This window comes from Pinus tabuliformis, chromosome 8, assembly GCF_031772625.1.
Source record: "Pinus tabuliformis cultivar Carrire ecotype Pingquan chromosome 8, CPIR1, whole genome shotgun sequence".
Lineage (NCBI taxonomy): Eukaryota > Viridiplantae > Streptophyta > Pinopsida > Pinales > Pinaceae > Pinus > Pinus tabuliformis.
The window spans coordinates 1,247,043,533-1,247,066,130 of NC_142294.1; the positions used below are offsets into that span (position 1 = coordinate 1,247,043,533).

The 22,598-nt window shown below is 37.2% G+C and overlaps 1 pseudogene; it reads right to left on the reverse strand.

Moving 5' to 3' along the window:
* Positions 1-21,454: 21,454 nt before the first annotated feature.
* LOC149239903 (nucleobase-ascorbate transporter 6-like) overlaps positions 21,455-22,598 on the reverse strand; it is a 35,429-nt pseudogene continuing 34,285 nt past the window's right edge.

Consider the following 22,598-nt stretch of genomic DNA (forward strand, 5'->3'; position numbering starts at 1 on the left):
TTTTATCTCTGACATGGTGTGAATAAAGCTATTGGGATGGGATGAGAATGATTAAATTTATGATATGACTATATCTTCTTTCTTATGCTATATGAACTTATCATCCTGAATTAGAGCTTAATGTTCTTTCCATTTACACCTCTGGAGGATAGGTTGGTTTTTTCTATATGTTGATCGATTACATAGCTAGCTCTTTTTTCTGGTCATTGTTAAATAGATGGTTTTGGGCTCCAATCTTGAACTTTAAGAGTTACGTAGTTCTGTCTAAACCTTGTTCTGAGTTCAGTGTCAGGATAGGGCCTTGGTGGTGTAGTTTTCGACATTGTTTCTGTTGCTGTATTATTTTCTTAGACTCGTCATAGTTTCTCTGAGGCGGTTCATTGACTCTCTCACTATTCCTGTGACATATCCCGCTTGGGTTTGGTTCATCAAAATTTGAATTCTCTTGAGTATTATCACCTAACAAAGTACAGGTGAAGTAACTCCTTTCATCAATGATTACCGTCATTTGGCTTTCCCGAAGATCCTCTATCTGGTGATGAGTCTCTTCCATAAATGATGGATGTCAGGCTGGAACCAACTTTTTAGTTTTTCCATATATTGGTCATGGTATTACATGAGTTTATAACATTCTCTGTCCTTTTCCATGTGTCGCCATTCCCAATATATCCTCTTCGGATATTTTTATATCCTTCAGGATTGGGTTCTCTATTTCCGTAGGATTTATTTGGCTTGTCCTTATTTTCCCTTATATATCTGTTATATCCTTTGTCATATCCTCGGTATTCTAGTTGTTTCCCGCTTTGTTCATGGATGTGCTTTCCAATGCATCATTTGCTTCGGCCATAGTACGGGCAACCATGGATGCTGAGAAAAATGGTGGTAGGTCTTCATCAAAAGTTCCTTGGAAATCTGCGCTGTCTGACCATCTTTTTCCCCACACATCCTTTCCCATTCCTGACTACCAGAATAAAGATTTTGGCTTTCCGTCACGTTAGGAAAATCAACACCCTGCAAAACAACGTCCTACCAAAACATCCGCCCCTCCTTCTGCTGTGCATTTGGATAGTTCATTTTTATTAGACAGGATAGTAAGTCTTCAGAAATGTGCTTTGGTTGGCCATTGGCACTTTCCATCTATGGAGGATGGTCAGTTCCGGATCTGGATTGGGAATAAATGGAACGCTTTATTGGGCTATATCCCGACTATTGTTAGATTAATGAACAACTGGTACAACTTCCATTTTTTATCAGAGCGTGATCTTGAGAAGATATTCTCCATTCCCTGGGTTCGAGATAAAAGTTTTCTAGCATTACATAAATGGTACATAGGTTTTAACCCTTTAAGATCTATGCCTCAAAACAACTACATTTGGGTGAAGCTTCCAGGCCTTCCCATAGAGTTATGGACCAGAGAAACTCTTGCTATGATCGGGAACGCCATAGGTAAATTTATCTATGTAGATCCAAAATGTCTTGGAGCTAAAGATAAACGCGTGGCCTGGATATTAATTGATATTGAATATTGGGGGGGCTTTCTCGACCATATAGAATTATTCTGGGATTGTCTTGCTATTCATCAATGCCTTGACTACTGGGGGGTTCCTTTCAGATGTGCCATTTGCCACAAAACTGGGCATCTAAAGGTTACATGTCCTCGTCGTCAGGTTGGCAGGAAAAAAGGTAAGGAGCATATCAGACCATCATCTGGGTCCAAATCTGGTCTTAATAATTCTGTACCTGATGGTGTCTTGGAGACTGTCAATATTCCCCATGTGAATCAGTCTCATCCTTTGTCTTCTCGTGATATATCTATGCAGAAATCATCTTGTAGTCCTATCAGGAAGTCTAAGTCTTTGGAAAACATTAGATAGGATCTCAATTCGCCTGTGGAGATCATACATTCCTCTCCTCATAATTCGTTATTCCCTAACTCATTATATATCTCCCCATCTGACAGGAGAGCTCATTTCTTGGTTGTCCCCTCCATTCCTGAACCTGAACCTGATTGTGCGATTCCCCCTCCTCCCTCTGTGCCACATCCTTCTGCGGTACTAGCCCGGACTCCCAATATCACTTATATTTCATCCTCTCCAAAATCACCTAAGCATCAATTTGGCGTGCTGTATAAGCAGACTCTTCCTAACACATTTCCATCATCATCTGCTGTTCCTTATTCGTGGGTTGTCGACAAAGGCAAGGCGCCAACATTATCCATCACCCCTCATAATTCCCCTGTTTCCTCTCCGCATAATTCATTTGATGAGGATCTAGAGCTCTTGTTGAAATGAGATTCTCTTAACCTTTGGCCCTTGTCAATCTCTAAACCACAACATCCATCTTCACCACACATTAGTCCAAATTCTGCTGCAAATATCACTGTTAGGAGGACTCAGAACAGGGGTAGCAGGCATTTTAGGGGTAGAAAGAGTAGAATTGATATGCATATTCAGGAACTTTCTTTGGTTGATGTTCCCATTATTGACCTTGCTGGTAACGGGTCGCTTAGAGCAAGTAAGCCTCGTGAATGTTACAAATGACGAGTATAATTTCTATGAACATAAGGGGCCTTGGTGCAGGTCTGAAATATTTAGCACTTAAAAATCTTTTCACATCAACTAACTCCAAGATCATCCTTATTCAGGAAACCATGCATGGTGGTCAGGATTCAATATCATATTTCCGATGAATGTTTCCCACCTGGCATATCGTTGCTACAGATTCATCTGGTATCTCTGGTGGGTTGGTTGTTTTATGGGATCCACTTTGGATCACAGATTTGGCTTTCAGTTGCTTTGCAGGTATTCTTCTCTTGGAAAAAATCAGAGGATTCAATGGGCTTTTTCATATCCTCAATATATATGCTCCTTATAAAGGTCGGTTACCATTTTGGGACCAATTCATTTCTTCCGAGTTTTTTGATATCGATTCTCTAATCATTGGGGGAGATTTCAATTGTACATTAGCTCAGATGAGGTTTGGGGGAATGGCAGAAAGAAGGATCATGTGGGTTGCCGGCTTAGAGATGCCATTTTGACTCATAATTTTGTGGATGTTCTTCCTCACAAAAATGGGCCTACATGGGACAATGGGAGATTAAATGAGGAATTTCTAGCTAAGAGATTAGATCATTTTATCATAAATGAAAGTTTGATTGGACGTTTGGGATTTCCTCATGTTTCAAACATTCCCAGTTTCATATCAGATCATCACCCTATATCAATCAAATGGAATATGGCGGGTTATAGACGGGGATATCCATTTAAATTTAATAGGGTCTGGCTGGAGGATGAACAATTTAATTTGATTGTTAAAGATTTTTGGACATCTCACTCATTTGCTGATTCTTTCAGGAAGACAGAATCATTTATCGACCGTTTGAAAGGCCTAAGATCTTGTGTCAAACAATGGCAATGGAATAGGGTGATATCCAACAGGAAAGAACTCAAGAAGATTAACGACGAATTGGGAGTTCTCTCTGACCAGCTTATTTCACTAAATCTTTCTGCTGACTTGCGAGCTAAGATTAGAGACCTTGAGAAAAAAAAACAACACCTGTTGGCTATTGAAGAGGCTACTTGGCGGCTCAAAAGCCGTGCCATTTGGCTTACAGAAGGGGATAGAAATACTAAATTTTTTCATAGACATGCGAACAAAAGGAGAGATATCAATTCCATATGGGAGATTCAAGATGAGATGGGTGACTTAGTTTTCTCTTAGGAAGACATATCTAAAGAAGCTGTTAATTATTTTCAAAGGGCTTATAGTAGTAATGGGGGATGTGAATTTCCAGATATATTATGGGGCATTGACCCATATCCCACTATGTTTAATATGGAGCAGAATGATCTTCTCTTTGCCCCGGTCACTGAGGAGGAACTCTTGTTCATTATGAAATCTTTCCAAAAAGATAAAAGCCCGTGTCCTGATGGTTGGACCATTGATTTTTTCATCCACTTCTTCGATATTATGAAAACATATCTATTAAGTATGGTGGAGGAATCCAAGACTTCGGGCTCTATTCCTCATTCGATTACATCTACATATATCTCCTTAATTCCTAAAAAGAAGCCATCGCTCACTTTCAGGGATTATAGACCCATCTCACTTTGTAATACCATATATAAGATAATTTCAAAAATCATTGTAGTTAGGATGGAGGGAATTCTCTCTGTGCACATTTCTCCTGACCAACATGGCTTTCTGAAGGACAGGAACATTATTGAAGCTGTAGCCATCACTCAGGAGGGTCTACACTCTATGCACATGCGGAAAATGGAGGCTGCATTTTTAAAAATTGATCTCAGGAAAGCATACGATTGTATAGACTGGGGCTTCCTCAGATGCCTTCTCATCAAAATTGGCATCAATATCAACTGTTTGAATTGGATCATGGCATGTGTTTTTGATGTCAATTTTGCTGTTCTGGTGAATGGTATCCCTACATATTTTTTTTTAGGCAGCCAGGGGTCTTCGGCAAGGATGTTCATTGTCCCCACTTCTTTTTATTTTAGTTATGGATTCACTCAGTCTTCATATTCGAGGGGCAATCAATGACAAGGCCTATAAGCCGATGGCTATCTGCAGGAACTTCTCTTTCTCACATAATTTATTTGTAGATGATATCTTATTAGCGGCTATGTTATGCAGAGATACTTGGGACTGTCTGCACACTATTATGATGAAATTCCAGAAAGCAACAGGTCTTTGTATCAATGAGGATAAGTCATCCTTTTACATGGAAGATATAAACTCTGAAATGGCTATGTATCTCTCTAATCTTTTTCATATTCAGGTATCTCCCCTACACGCGGGCATGAAATACCTGGGCTTTCATCTCAAGCCTGTCAGCTACTCCCCTTCAGATTGGACTTGGATGCATGAAAGATTTATCAAACGTATTGAGAGTTGGGAATACAAATGCCTCTCACTGGCAGGCAGATACATTTTATCTCAATCGGTTCTGGTTCAGTTATTAGTTTATTGGGCGCATCTCTTTTACATCCCAGCTAAAATCATCCAGAGAATGAATCAGAGTATGGCCAATTTCATTTGGGGTGCTAATAAACAACATAGGAAATTTCATTTGTCTAAGATCATTAACCTTGCTCGGCCAAAAGTCCTTGGGGGATGGGGCATTATGAATATCAGCCTTTTCAATTATGCTCTTCTTTGCAAATCACTATGGAAAGCTATTTTCGGATCCTGCACTTGGAGTAACATTATCAAAGCCAAGTATCTGCATAACAGAGATATTCTTGTTTGGTATAGATTGGGTTCTTTTGGTCCCCCTAAAGGCTCTGCCATCTGGCGTAGTCTTCATAAGATTGAAGGCTTTTTTCTTAAGAATTTGGCATGGAATCTTCACTCAGGCAAAAAGATCTTAATTGGTGTAGATCCATTGGTGGGTGAGCGTTCGGATTTCGACTTTCCACAGCAGCTGCTTCATCATCTTCAGAATAAGGGTATTTTTTATTGGGATCAGGTTATTGAAAAATGGGTGGGCTCTATTCCCATTTGGAAATCGGCAGAATTGATTGGTCTTTATGGTTCTCTGTCTGCTCAATGGAACAAGATAATATCATATATGCATCATAGGGGTTTCTTCAAATCAGTGGAGGATGATTGTCTTTTATGGAATGGTCCAAAGGGGAGATCAGTTGTATGTGTCAAAGATGCATACCTCATGCTACAGATGGAGTCCTCTTTTCAACCAGACAATATTTTCCCTTCTGTTTTCTGGAAAGCTCGTTGCCCTACAAAAGTGATTATATTTTCTTGGTTGGTCTTTAATAATAAGAATTTAACGTGGGACAATTTGCAAAAAAGAAATTGGCAAGGGCCAACTATTTGTCCATTATGCAAAGTTAATGAGGAAACAAACCATTATCTATTTTTGACCTGTCCAATTGCTATTGAGATTTGGGAAACAATGGCTAATCTTTTTGGTTTGAATAGGATAAAATTCTCATCTATAAGAGAGGCATTTCAGTGGTGGAGCAAACTGCGACAGGGAGGAAGCTCTATTCCCCTGATCACAATTTGGTACATCTGGAAAAGCAGAAATCAGGCCCTATTTCATAATAGGAAGGTGATTATCGCTCTTATTATAGAGTCTGTAATAACTCTTCTTCCTTCTTGTAAGAATCCACAGATCCTCCATTCTTCAAAGGAACATCTTGATCGCACATTAGACCTGGCTGTTCTTCCCCATGCATACTTTGATGGGGCTGCATCGAACGGTTTTTGTGCCTGTGGAGTATTCATCATTCCATGTGTGGACCAGTCTATCAAAATTTTTTGGAATGGTGGCAAGGGATCGAACAACAAGGTTGAAGTTATGGCATTAGCTGGCCCCCTTTACTTTTGTGACTTCCTTGGTATACCTGGACTGCATATTTTTGGTGATTCCAAACTGATTATTGATCATGTGAAATCTGTTCATCACATTCAGAACATCAATCTCTTGGGATGGTTGGATAGAATTTCATATATTTGGCATGCTCACCAGGATTACTCCATTCAACATATTGGAAGATCTTACAACTTAGAAGCTGATTCTCTATCAAAAGCAGGTCTCTCCACTACAGAACAATCCTGGCAGGTATATATCACTGTGGGAGAAATTCAACAAGAAATTGTGGAGTTTCGTCTCCCTGGTATATAGCTTACAGTTTTCTTCTCACAATTCTGGTAAGTTTTGAATGCACCTTTTTGGCTCTATTAATATGACCCTCTATATTTGGTAGGTAGATGATCCTGTAAATATTTTCCTTAAGTTTTCCATCCTTTTACTATCATCTTCTCTGTATCTGATGTTTTTATGCAGACATCTTCAAATATATGTTATGAATTGAGACAGTACTTGGTCTTATTCTGTCCTATTGGGGGCTTAAGATCTCATTGTCTTACTACAGGGATATAAGTCATATCATCAGTTTCTTCATGATATATGGTCTTCCATATACTATCTGCCTCATGATGTATATTCTCATCTTATATGAATATAATGCAGCTTTTTTTCATACTGAAAATGAAAATATGGGGTTTTGCAGTTAAACCCTACTAGTGGCATTGTATAGTGTGAAATGTAACAATCTAAGATCTATGCATGTAATGATTATTGATATTGTGGAAATTTAATTCTAGAGTTTTGGAATTGAACCTTAGTCAAAGTAGAAATCTTTGATGAATGTTGACTATATGATTTGAGATTTGTGAGATTTTGTTGAAATTTGAATTTTTGGTTGAGTATGACGATTGCTCGGAAATATAGGGTTTGTAAGCTAATCCTAGTAGTAGTTGGTCATGTTAGTGACTGATTGATTGTTGATTGAAAATCTAGGGGTTTGGAACTAACCCTAGTGGAAGTTGGTTAGGTTAATGACTAAGATGTGATCGAATTTGATTTATTTGTTTGTATGAAATCTAGGATTTATATGAATCCCTAGTGAGAAGTCTAACATATGTATTTTGAAAGGTTGTTAGATACTTTGTAGATCTATATTTGTAAATTGTTTCTAGGGTTTTATATGTGTTGTCGTATGGTATGTCATACCTTTGGAAGACACATTGAAACCCTAGATGGAATGAATGCTGTTATGAAGTAGTCTAGGGTGTATAACAAAGTCCCTAGCAAGATGTTGAAGATTATATGTCTCTTGTTTGTAATTGAGTCTGGGTATCTGATTTGTATAAAGATGAAATGCTTCCATGATTCAAATATGGCTAACTTCATGCTTCTATAGATTTGGTTGTACTTGCTATCTAATATGTGTAGGTACACAATCTTCAACTTGGTGAAGATGCTCGATGTGACAAGCAAGCTGTGCTGGTACACAATCTTCAACTTGGTGAAGATGCTCGATGTGACAAGCAAGCTGTGCTGGTACACAATCTTCAACTTGGTGAAGATGCTCGATGTGACAAGCATGATGAGGATGATAATAAATCTGATGAAATGGTTGGAAGCCACGAAATATTCTCTGATGATGAAAAAAAGAAGTAGAACTCCCTAGGTTAAGAGGGAGCTCGAATGAAAGGAATCTCCCTAGGATAAGAGGATGGTTGAGAATATTCCTTGTATAGGAATGATTAGATCCTTTCTGTTTAAGAGGGAGTGACATATATGATTCTTTGCTTCATGTGTCACGCGTTAGACCAAGACTAACAACTGTATGTTTTAGTGAGGGCCATGAGTAGGAGAAGGAAAATAGAGAATGCATTTTGAGGTGATGCTGATAAAAGGAAAGCAGGATCTGATTAAAAAATATGTTGTTGTATATGAAGTAGGAAGAATAATGTATGCTTTAGGAATCTTCTATCAAATATTCAATTGATAGTCCTACTTTGGAAAGTTGAGAAGCAACATATGTTGCCTGAAAGACCCCGGAGGTTTGTATTTGATTATGTACATGTGAAAGTATATTATTGGTTGGGGTTGTGTTTGTACAAGTGAATCTCTCAAAGGATTTGATAACATGCTAGTTACCAATCAGTTTGATTGGGAGAGATTGGTTATTATTGATCTACTGGATCAAGGGGTGTTGAGGTTTTGTGAGTGAATAATTTCCTCAGAGGACATATGGTTGACACATTGTGTTGATGTATAGAAGTTGGAAAGGTTGATCAAAGAGCTCTGTTTTGGATACACACTTGGATTTTTGGGTTGATGGTTAACAAGTAAGCTTGATGGTACCTAGAGGGGTTGAAAGCTTGAGTCCATCTTAGACCCACTTGGATAGATTGCCTTGTTTAGGAATCTAGTCCATGACATTACGATGCCTAAATTATTGAGTGACTATTTGGATAGACTGCCCTAGTTAGGAATCTAGTCCATGGAATTGCAGTGCCTAAAGTTCTTCATGGTTCATATAGTTTGAGATCTTCCATTGTATATGTACATTATGAATACCTCCCTAGGCAAGATGGAGCTTTAGAAAAAGTAACTATGTTCGGTCTTCAATAAGGTACTTGAGCCATTATGTGATGTACTTTTCAAAAGAATAAAGAAAATATTTTTTATAAATTGTTGTGACTTATTAAAGCATGGGTTTCATGCTTGGGTCACCATTTTTTAGGTCAAAGTCCCCATTTAGGACTTCTAGGATTTATTAATAGTTCATAGAATTATTATATATTTAAAGAAACCCTTCTTGGGATTTTTAATAATGTAGAAAGGTTAAGTATTGAGTCAAATATGAATTATGTAACATCCACAGCATGTCGGCCTAAGAGAAGATCCAGTTGACATAAGGACCCATTCGATCCCACAAGAACCTATAAAAGGAAGCACATCAAATTCATTTGGATCATCATTTTCTCATCAAGTTCAAACTCTCTTGTTGCTGGGTAGAAGTGTGAAGTTCTCTTGTAGATGGGAAAAGGTGCAAAGTCTGTTGCTGGGAAGCCAAAGTGAATGCAAGTTTGGGGAAGTCTAACGAGAAAGGAAAATAAAAATTTTGGTGCCTCTCTCTATGTGTTTCATGTTCTGGATTAGGAGAACAAAGTCTCCTAAGTTTCGCTATTGCTGGAAGCTGCCAGTTGTCGCGAGCTACTGCCTTAGTCGAAGTTGTTGGAAAGAGGTCAAAATTCTAGGAAGTTGACTTGGTGTGGATGGAAGGTCTTTTCTTGTTCTAGGGTGAAGAGTCTCAAAGAATACTATTGAAAGGAAGAATTATCTTGACTGGGTTTTCCCCTCGAGGGGGGTTTTGCCTTGACATGTGCCTGTTATCACCCCAAGAAACTCTCCTAGGTTGTATCTCAGAGATACTTGGGAACATTACAAACTCAACAAAAATATTGGAAATGGGTGGATGAATGGAAGGAATGATGCATATTCAAGCCACATAACCACTTCTACTATGCTTAACTCCAGACATGGGTGAACACCCCCAGATTACAAGGATTTAGACCACCAATTACTCACAGTTTGGGGATTAGGTGAACATGGAGAATACTGACCACATCAGCAGATGCACAGGACCTTGTGATGGCCGACTGCAACCAGTAAAGAGGTCTACAAATCTATTTCCTAATGCACATACATGATGACAACTCTCTGGCACTAAGTAAATAGAAACCTGCATAGCACATTCAATGATACATACTAGATTCTAACACAGAGGTGGGATGACAACCCCTCTAACACTAAACATCAAGAGCACATGCAAAATGCATAACAGGCACAGCCTAGAACATAGTAGAAATGGAAAGTGAGCAATTAACAGCAAAATAAGCTTGTATTAGCTGAAATGAAGACCAGACGCTGCAAGTATCAGAGTAGTTACAGTCTCCAGAAGTTGAACCTTACATCAAAACTACAACCATCAACCATCATCATCTGTGTTCTGGATATATATAGAGGTTGATTACAAAAACACTCTGCTATCCTATACGTGGAGGGGTCATAATTGACCACCAACCACATTAACTATCTAAAATGGGCCTCTGCTACGATCTGCTGCTTCAATGAATGAATTTGACATTCTCTGGTACTCTGTTGTACTCCTCGAGCAGGTGGAATGCCGTATGGAAGAAGTTCCATAACTGGTAAATGTGTTTATCTGCTCGAGGCTGTCCTTCTCGTCCTTCGGCCATACTGCTCTTGAATGCAGAGGTTGAGGATTAACTGCGCAGAGTGCCGAATACTGGCTGCCTTCTTCCTTCAGATGCACGGGACAAGCCAAAGACACGAAAACTGCATGGGGAATGAATGGAGGGCAGGGAATAAATGTTAGCCGTTGGATCACATGGATGGACGGTGGAGATCTATCGGTGGGAGACATTGGGAGGAAGCGGGGCGGAGTGATTATGAGCCGTCGGATCACATGGATGGACGACAGAGATTGATTTGCATGAGCTACCAGGAGATATGAGAGCAAGACTATCACAGGTCGTTGGATCTCGGGTGGGAAGATCCAACGGTGATCAAGCGGAGGACGTGCACGAGGGTTAGCGAGCGGGGAGGGCAATTTTGGTGGTGAGTGGTATTCCCCGCACCGCTTTTGGAGGATGGCGGTAAAGGTACAACGGTCAGTGATCATAGTCATTACGCAACACGTGGGGGATGAAAACCGCTTTCCCCGTGGGTTAACGAGTGGTTAGGTTATGGCAACGGGAGGTGCGAATGCCATTTGATCGCTTTGGTGGATGATTGGACGGCGGAGATTGGTTTGCGGGGCGCGGGCCATTAGATCATGGCGGGACTGATCCAACGGTGAAGGAGTAATCAGATCGGCGCTTTCCTTTGAAAACCTTGGGCCTTTGCGTTTGCTGATTTGCGATTAGACCACGGACCCGATGAGGAATTAACTGCTTCTAAGGAATATCACATCGGCGGAAGTCAAGGGGTTTGCGCCTTACACACACATGATGCGATTTGCCGATAGCGATGAGGGAAAAGGGCTTATGAAAAGCGCACTGTCATATGATCGCGGTTATATGACCGTTTGAACTCGGCGCCCGGGGCTAAGGAAATATGGGTTATGCAGAGTTTAGAGGAACAAAATAGAGGCAGCAGGGTGAAAGGAAGTAAGCGGGGGAATAGGGAAAGGCGAGGATAACTAGTGTAGACCATCTCTGAGCCAGCAACCAAGGACCGAGCTTATTCCTCCTCCTCGAAAATCAACAACACGTAGCAGAGCTAACAATGCCTACATCTTGTGTTTATTCTTTTATGTGCTGCTGCTTTTGGTAATTGCTTGATGAACAAAAGAAAGAAGATATAAAGAATCGTAATAATAAGAAACATCACAAGTAATTATTAATATCAAGAAAATCTTTATCACCTTTTTGATTTTCCAACCCATAATTGGTCATTGTGTTCATACACATGGAGAACCAATTCAACCTACAATCGAACCTTCAAAGCGAAACCATGGGAAAATCGATGGTCTATGTGCATGGTAATTCCTCTTCTTTACCAATGGAAGTTTGCGTTGGGATGACATTGGCATGCTGGGATGGTCACCACATGTATACAATAGGACAATTGGTGGATTCAAACTATTCTTGCATGCCTTATTTAAACAGTTCAACTGCTTTGTATAGTGAATCTAAAATCACCCAAGAATGAGCAAAATCCCAAATATGAGCAATTTCTGGGCATTCTCTTGGATGGTGTTGAATTGGTGAAGAAATATGAAAAAACCAACCTTATAATATTTATCAGAATCTCATATATGCTTCTAAAATTCACCAATTGGAGAAGGAAATATGTGACTTCGTTCAATACCAGATGTCTCTCAAATTATCCATTGATGTTAAGAATCTCGTAACAGAGTTGACGAGTATTCGTCATTTGTACGAGTTTTGGTCAGTGGATGAGAGAAGGGTGAATGAAACCATCATCCTCGAGCTCAACAATGGCTTAGTCATCGGTTGTGGGCCAATGGTCAGAGGACGACCCTTCGAAGTCTCTGCAACTGAAATGTCTTAAGACAACCCGATGTTCGACCTCATGTGTGGGTACCACTGGAAGTCAGAAGTCGATGTTCTTGTCAGCAAGCATAAGAGAAATCCAACCCTGACCTCTGGTCAGTCCGACCCTTTGACCTGCACGTCAAAGAGCCACATTTTTTAGGGTTTCAGGCTGCAAGGAAGAATTTAGTTCCTTTAAAATTCGACTTGAATGAATTCAAATCCAAAAAATTGTCCTCAACATGCTTGGTTCTTATTTCCTTGCAGAGTATCCAACAAGGCATTCATGGTTGTTGTATCCATCTTTATTTTAGGAGTGCAATGTTTTTATGGCTTATGCCTTCCCATGAATGATAAGTTTTGAGCTTGTGTCTCTTTTTCAAGAATCATTTGATATTAATGTTACATCCTTGTAAAGATTTATTTGAAATATCTTTAATATCTTTAGGAAATTAATGTTGCATCTTTATAAAGAGTTTTTTTTTTTCTTCTTCTAACGCGATCTTGGAAATATCTCTTTCTTACTCAAAGCATTAGAAGTAAGGCTTAAACAATTATCACTCATGTTAAATCATAACTTTAAATTTTAAAGAGATTATGAAAAAACAATAAAGATTTTATTTGGTCTTTTTTTAAGCAACATTAGATTTAAAAAAAATATTTCTTTTAGTAATATTTGTGTGTTATGTGGGGTCTTATTTTATGACATTCACTCATTTTATTCATTGAGTTGATAAAGAAAACTTATTGCTTTAAAATGAAAGAAGAGTATCACTTTTATGAAAATGATGGAAGACTTTTTCAAGTCATCAATGATTCCACATAGAATTGGACCTCTTTTCTTTCAGTGAAAGTTGAAATACATATACTTAGTAATATCTTTGAAGTAGATTAGAGTGTCTAATTTAAGGGCTTTCAAATCAAACACATGTCCATATGGAAACATAGCCAAATGCTAGGTAACAATTGACAACAACTTTGACTTAGCTCGTTAGCCTTAATGAATGTTTGGAACATTTCATCTCATTTTCAAATACCAAAGCAAGAGTGAGATTATTAGTCCCCTACTATAAAAAAATAAATAAATATGTCACAAGTAATACTACAAATATTCTATGGAATATATTATCAAGGTTCCAAAAATAAAACTAGCAATTGTCCCAAAAGGTACAAAGAGAGGCCGATAGGAATATTAAATTGGAATTGTTGAATTTTTATAGAAGAGTTAATTGATTTGTCGAAAATTTTCTTGGACTGGATCATTGTGCAATAACTTTTCTTTAGATGTTTTGTTTATATCTATATTACAAAGAACACATTGAATGTCTTTTTTCATTTTAGAGTAAGTTAATTACCCAAAATCAAGAGGTTAAATTAATTACCCAAAATCAAGAAACCTTATAGATGGCCAAGCATATACAAAGCTTGGTTGTGACGAAGGCAATAACCACCATGACTATCCTATAGAAAGTCAAAACATAATATTAGAAAACATGTTGATATGTTGTTATTAAAAAGTTAATTCCATTAGAAACCATGATATTATTATTATATTTTGTAAAGAATAATATACATATATAGAATGATACTACATTGAAAGCCATAATTGTATAGTGCGATTAGAAAGTCAAAATATAATATTCTTAAACCAATACTTATTGTATTCATATGTGATTTTTAATAAAATACAATTAAATTTGTGATGTATAATTAATTTTATTTAAAAATTAGTAATAATAATTATAATAATAATAACAATAATATAATTAAAATAATAATTAATAATAATATAATTGAAATGATAAAATATAAAGATTCATAGGAATGACCAAAACAACCCAATTTGCAAATTGACAATTGGACATCTTAATAGTAAAGGCATTTTAAGATTAAGCATAACTTTGAAAGAAAGTTGAAGTTGATTTGATCATGTCAAACCTTGTTTTTACCTATGCAAAAAGAAGTTGAAGTTGATTTGATCATGTTAAACCTTGTTTTTACCGATGCAAAAAGTTGACGAACAGTTTTGGACATATGTAAAAAGTTGCTGAGGAGAGGTTGAGATTGAAAATATATAATCATTATGGGGCGTATGTGGTGGGTGAGAAAGTAAAGGTTGAAGTTGAATTAATTTTTCATGATTATAATTATGATATTATGTGATAAAAGATTAAGAAATATAAAATGCCAAAGTAAAAGTTGTTCCAATTAAATTTACTTTATTATAAAAGAATGCTGTATCTATGTGCATATTGTTCTGTATCTACATACCTATTTGAAAATGGAAAAACACCCAGTTTAAATTCAAATTATACTCCTCTATTAACTGGAAATACTTTATCAATATGAAATCATATACCATATACCTGTCATAACTATATCCACTTTATTAATGTGGATCCATGCGCTGGATGACACTTGTGGATCGAGCATTTAAATAATATTTTTGAATTTTTAATATTTAAAAATGGTATATTTACTCTGCATCAAAAGATACCTTTAATGGCAGAGAAGGGAAGCTGCCTTGCTTTTATAATTTCTAACTTCAAAAAACAGGAAGCTGCCTTTACTTTTATAATTTCGAAAAACAATGTGATAGAATTGAATAAAATATCATAGACTGAAATGAACAAAATTGTAATAAAATATAATATAATAGACTGGAATGAATAAAATTAAAATAAAATATTGAACAAAGAAAGTAGTAATCTTTCCATACAAGTAAAATTTAGTAGCTAATATTGCAGAGGGAAATCCCATCATATTACAGAATGAAAACCCATTTCCAGCCGAAGATCTCTCATTTTCTCATGTCTCTACCAGCATGCTTACTACCACAAACAATATTTTGAACATTAACTGATTCCAGACTAAGCAAGGGAAAAATGGTCATCTGGATCCTCCAAGACACTATTTCTGACTTCAAATTAAATGTATAGTCATGGTTCACTCCCTCAACATAGAACTTCTATGTAATACCATTGTATAAGATGTTGGCAGTTGTTGTTCACACTGATGCTGCATTTTTGTGATAATCTGGACGAGAAAAAATAGTATTGTTGCATGATATTTTCCATTAGGAAAAGCAAATTGTAAATGATCTACATTCATACCTCCTACCTCCTGGGTTCTCTTATATTTCTGAATCATATGATAAGGCAATGTTTGGGGGCTTAATGCTTCCACTGTACAGTCTGGCACAAGAAAGAGAAATAAGAAAGGTGATTATCTCATCAGGCTGCATATAAAAACTGTTATCCAAAGTCTACTGTAGTCATCTTTTTGGACATGAAGCCACTAGAGTAGAAGTGCGCTAAACCAAGAACCAGATGTATTCCCAAAGTTAGACACTGACATCAAGAAAGGAAAGACAGTATCTTCGATGCCATTGGGACAAAGTCGGGCAAATAACACAAGCATGGACATTAACTTAAGCTGTGTCTCTTAAAACAAAAAATTGATCTGGAATATGCATCCAAAAATTCACCCTTGAAACAGGTATAATGTCAAAGAGCCCAATAAATGAAGATGCGACTTTTGTATGGATTTCTTGGGCTAGATTTCCATTTATGATGTCGATGCAGGAGCTGGAGGATTGCAATGATTTTTCATGGCATCACTCACACAAATTCAGTATCGTAAACCCCCACAAAAGACTAAAATCTCGTATTCCCAATTGAATTATGATGCAACTAGACGTGTTTGTATCCATGGAATTCATTTCTTTGGTATTGTGGTTGTAGGGATCTCCATGCCTAATCTTCACTGGGGCTACATCCAAAGTAACAGCCTGAAGAATAGCTGGCCCGTCTTCACATAGATATGGTTGCACAACTAATCCAATGGTTGTTAATTGAGTGCCATCCAGAAATGGCTTGTACTCCTCCCTTGATAGCACACATATATGTAGAAACATATTATTTTGGAGAACCCCAATCTATCATTGTCCAAGGAAGGTTGGGTCATTTGACAAAAATGGTACTAAGTCCTGATACTCTGTAATGTTGGGCGTATTCTTTATGCAACAATATGCATATGTCTTGGAAATCGCATGAGTTGCAAGAAGTATTCCTTTCACCTTACATCCAATCCATTGTGAACATCAAGGGTAATAGAGGCCTCCAAATGTTAACATTGATGATGCAACCCAGGTTTGGATCTGCCCTTTCCAGCATACGGAGGAAGCCAACTATCCATCGACAACATATACCTTTTTACCATTAACTGGGTCTATATGGTTAAACTTGTACGATGCCACTGGTATTGGAATAAATTTATGATAGACAAATACCTCATTTGACTCTGAACCAATAGCAACAGAAAGCCCCACAAGGCTCCTTTCATATCTATGCCCAAAATATGTCAGAACAGGGTTGCAAAGTACACTTCTTGTGCTTGTTGTCAGGTTCCAAGGCTTGATTGTGCCATCAATTGAAACTAAGGTAGTTTTCCTATGATGTGCAAGCAATATATTTACAGGATCTTGCCATTGAAGAGACACAACAATAGTCAAAAGTTGAGGACTACAAGTAACTAAGGTTTCATGTTGAAGTGTTTGGAAGCTCCCTATATGGCCTTTCTGCTCAAAGCATGCAAGAAACATGTAGAAAGCAAAATTCAAAGTCTGACTCAGTTATCTCCACTTTCCCACGTAATACCATAGCCTCAAGATCACAATATTTTTCAATAACTGAATATGATTGATAACTTCTTTTGGAAAATTGAAAATGTGGTGCCTTCAATTGATGTTGGTCAGAGTAAATGTGGCTATTTGAATTCAAGCCCTTTGATATGAAAGGTAATTATGTTGGCTTATTATTAGTCATCCACCCTGTTAGGACTTCCCTTCCGAGCATTTGCACTACGTCAAACGAGCCAGCCACAGGATCCCGAGTTCCATGAACCATAATTCCTTTGGTACGCGTATTGATAAAATGTGAATTGCCATTAATATCGTGGAGACTGGGAGCATCACCATGCCAATCTTGTAACTGTTTTTGGTGAGCAACAAACCAGACATGGTAATCATGGTATTAGGCAAGGCACCTCACCTTTGTAAGCATCTCTCTGACATGCTTGATTTACATTTGTTTAGAAGGATGTTGGTGATCTAACTCATTGTATGGATCATTCACTAGGCCACGTACTCCATGCCTAAAAATTTCTTCCTTTGCATGTTCCAGGTCCTAATTAATTGAAGGAATTTTTCATTTCAAACTTTATCAGATAAGGATTGTCATTTAACCATTGCTTCCCCTGCTCTGGTTCTTTGGCAATGATCCATTGTGTGGAGTAGAATGGAAGGAAAGCTTCTTTTATATGATGTTCTAACAGTCCTCTCACATGCTCCTGAACCTTGTTTTCCATGGAACAAAGAGCAATTGGCTAGTCTCTAGCATGGTTCACGAGAGCATCAATCCACTCACTTTTCCTTCCTGACATCTTCCCCGAGATTCCTGAACTGAATCGAGAAATGTATATCTCATGTGCAACATAATACGATGGATTGGGGGACTAAATTCCAGCTGCAGATGATATTTGATAATATTCTTTATTACCTTTTTTCTGAAGGGAATTTTTCGTCTACAATCCTTCTTGATGTGCTACTGTTACATTTTTATTTAGTTGAATCTCCACATTACCACACATTGCAAGAACCATAGTGAATTCATTAAATGGTTGAGGCAAGATACAAATAACAGAATTACCTCTCCTCCTTTTAGCAACAATCCCAGGTGTAAGGATAGCAATGTCCTCAGCAAACATGGTATTGGAGTTTGGAGTGTGGAAGCTTAGTTTCATTAGAGAATGTTCCTTGTTGTCTTCAGCTGTACCATCCACTAGGAATTCAATTTCTTCTTGGAGCATGTTCCTTGTAACATCATTGCAAACTTCCAGTGGCCTTACAAAGACTCCAGTAAACTGATCCATATTTTGATGTCGAAATTTACTTATATTGAATACATCTTGAGTGGGATCTTATCCCCTGCAAATGAGAATGATGCCATCAAGATGCTTCAGATTGTCTTCACAAGATTTGTGTCCATATTTTGCTGAGCCTTTGACATGAACAATACCTTCAATCATGACACTGCGAGACTTAGTGGGTAACTGAACCTTTTCATGGGACAAACTTTTCAGGGTCTTTCCAACTAAGAATTCAAATGAAAATGGTCCATATATTTCTTCTAAGCCTGGTTTGGAAACCTCTTTATTTGCAACATGAATTAATACCTTTTTCCTACCACCATTTGGATTAACACTTACCCTTTGGCTCGCTTCAGATGTATTTCACAAGGCTTCAACTGTATCTTCAACTAAATGTAATGAATATTCATTTATGCTTATATCTTCGTCTTCAGATTTGTAATTGCTTTCCCCTTTCTTTGCCATCTTTAATGACAACCATGTTTCCAATTGTTCTAACATGTTTGTGAAATCTTGGTTGTAATCTTCAAATTTTTGACTGGGAAGCTTTTTATCTTTAAACTTCCATTCTGACCCTCAAATTCTTCTCCTTGATATCACCCACATCTGGCCAGAGTTATGCTCTAATACCACTATAATATACCCAACAAAAGTTACATACAAACTTTTCCAAAAAATTTAAAATTTCTCTTTGGCACCTTTCTATAAACAGTTTGAATGCAAAGTCTGGAAACACCTTCAACAAACAACTCAAAAATTTCGTCAAACACTTCAAGGAAAATTTCAGATAAATAACTTTAGTTAAAGAACTAAGGCAACTAGGTTTTATTTGATAGCTGCAAATGTTGTTTGGTTATATCAGGTAACTAAGCTGTTTACTGTTTAACCTGCTATCCATGATGAATTTTTTCTGCAAACTGCTATTATTGAAATTATATAACTGATTACTAGCTAATCAGACGAAAACTTTTACATAAAGAAGCCATCCTACAAAATAGTGCTGAGGAAGAAATCATTCACAAAAGTTGCACCTCCCATTATATCTATTTATTTAAATCCATGTCACTGTCAAATAAATTTAATCTAAAAAGTCAGCCTGGACAGGATTCCAATCAATAAAACAAAAGACACTCCCCTTCCGGAGAATTCAACAAGAATGGGACCTTGGCATCACAAATCCATTTAAATTTTAAACCTTCAATCTAACTTTGTTCATCAATGTAGAGTAATTCTGGACTGCTTTAAAATTGGAAATTAGCTCCAAATAGCAATTATATCAAATGGAAAAAGTGGGAAAAAGATGTTCTGAAATGCAAGTTGGAGGGAAAAGAAAAAATCAACTAAAAGGACTATCCAGTATCTGCCAGATATGTTTCACTTGTAAAGCAAAACTTTTACAACATCCGAACATCCGGTATCTGATTTCTTTAGGGACCAACGACCTGGCATCAATAGATATGATGCTAATTGAAAATCTTTTGTCAAACCTCGATACTTGAGTCCAAAGACTCAAATAACTTTGGACGTGTTCTATACTTGCACTGCATCATAGATAAATTTGAACTTTGACCATCAGAGGCTGCTCGTAGGCTGATTCTCAAGTCATTGAGGACAACAATACTCCTCCAGAATAAACGCCCCTTCAAACATGTATTTAGCATACCCAGCATGATATTTATATATACAAATATAAAAAATGAAAATCTAAACAAATTTCCATCATTTAACCAGGTATGGTGTGGGAAAACTTACATCAGTGTAGTCTTGATCAGTTAACCACCATAAACACCTATTTGTAGTGTCATAAACTCTCCTACACACAAATGACGATATGCCTGAAGGAAGTTCAACGTCTTTCCTGAGAAATCCAACTTTAGATGGATGAAGCAATGAGGCAGCTCATATCTCATCTTTGTGAAATGAAATAACCAGCTGTATAAACACACGATGAAATCATGTAAGACAGACATTAAAGCTTCAAAATATCTCATCTGTTTGCAACTCTATTGAATATGGAATAGCAATATAGCAGATGCGTAATAGATCATAATAAGCATACCAGTAAACCAAGGCACTGACCTTTTCCAGCGTATATTTAAAAGAACAAGCATCTTCCTTAAGAAGTGAACCAGTCAACTTATTATGGAATTTGTTTCATTGGAGTGATCCACCTATTGATGTATCTCCATTTGAATAGGTTCCCTTGCACACATCTCCATGTTATTGGTTCAAGGCACCCACACGTGGAGGGTATCTATTCAGATGATATACTAACTATTGAACCCTTTTTTTTTGGAATCGACCAATATGGGTGAAGCATCATTGCATCAATTGAAGGTACACAAGGATCTAACATTTTCAGGTTCTAATACTACTACATATGATGGCCTAGAGATAACAATACAGAGAGAGAAGATGACCTTCCTTTTACTCTCTTCCACCAACATGTAAAATCTCCAAAGCAAACATTCAATCCAAGAATGCTCAGAATTTTCTTAAAAAACAAGGTAGATGCAATGGATGTTCAGAATTTCCCTTTGTTGTTATGTTATCAGATAGAGTTTACAACATGGGGATGATCTTGCAACTCTAGTGGCCCCTGTTATATTGGTGGCAACATGTGTGAATGCTACCTACCCCAGGAGAACTACAAATGATTCTGTCATGAAAAGCTGAAAAGTATATACCTAGGATGAAACTAACAATAATAAGCATATCTGATCATGATGCATAAAATGCATAAGGAAAAAATCCCCAATATGTAGAACATAATAAAAAGTACAAAAGAATAGATGACAATTCCCAAAAGCAATCTGTGATACATTGCATGGAATGCCATCTGAAAAGCTGTACTATATTTTTTGTTACTTTTCCAATGTCATTTCATTTTTGCTGCAATAATTTCCATGCACTCATTTTGGAAGAAAATCATGAAGCTAAAGTTAATGGTAAGCCTAAAGTGCCCTGTCAATAGGAGCTGAAGTCTTTATTTCAAAGGCAAACAACGTTTACCAAAAAAATTATATTTTAAAATGTGCTATGAATAACTAATAATTCTCGCATTATGCGTGGAGAATATCAGAAAGAAATTGTACTGCTAGTTCCTACTAATGCCTTTGCAAGGGGCTTAAGATATCATTACTATAAAATGACTCTATATGACTCTCGAGTTCCAGATAAATGCTCATTGGCTCAATTTGAAGCACCAACAACAAAAACATTTTGTTGCATCTTCAAAAGTACTTACAAAAATAAACTACTCTATGCACAACATGCCTCTTTTGAATTGGAGTCAAGATAGCATATTGACCACTCTGAGAGTCTGAAATGTACTTTTCCTTTTCATTATTCTCCTTTTGCTGCTCACCAAGAGCGGTGATCTTGAAGTGCTCTGAAAATGATTGACCAGGGCACAGAGGCGTCCATTTGAGATAATTCGTGAAAGCAGTTCCCTATCAAAGTGATAGATATAAAATATAGACATCTTAGATTTCACACTGTGAAGTTGTCTCTTTCTGAATTGAAGACACTCTAATTATTCTCCAAATGCACCAAGGCTATTGATAAAACAGAGACCCCACCTCTAAAATAAAGTTTCATCCTCAGACAGATGGGAAAAACTTGGTCAGGTTGAAAGGGAGAGCATAAAACTCTTCACTTCTAGTATCAGTTTTGAATGAACGGAACTGATCCCACCAATGATGGCCTCTGTCTTTCCTTGTTGAGCTCTCCCTCATATGTAGAGTGTTATCCAAAAACAATGCTACGCTGCTAGTAACTAAAGGTGGTGATGAGAAAATCACATTGATAATGTCATTGAACTATTAAAAAATCCATTAAAAAATGTTTAAAGTTAAAAACATTGAAAATTTGAAGATTGAAGGGAATGTTGCCACAACGAACTGCTAGCCAAAAAATTTCAATGTAGTCCCTAAAAGAAGTTGTAAGAACCCTACCCATCATCCATGAGTGTGGACTGGACCATGACCAGAAGAAACTGTAAATTCATTGAAGTATTGTGGTAACGATAATCCCAAAAGCAGAGAGAAGCCCAAGATGAAATTCGTCCTGAAACTATTTAGATTACAAAATTGAAGGAAACTGAGACCCTCACCAGCTGCTCATCAAGAATACAAAAAATTTCAGACACGACGCAAAACCCAAAGAATTGTTGTTCTACCCTACAATTTTAAAGCTGCATCGTACAAACTGTCTGCCAATATAGGTACCCAATGAATTGTTGTTGTACC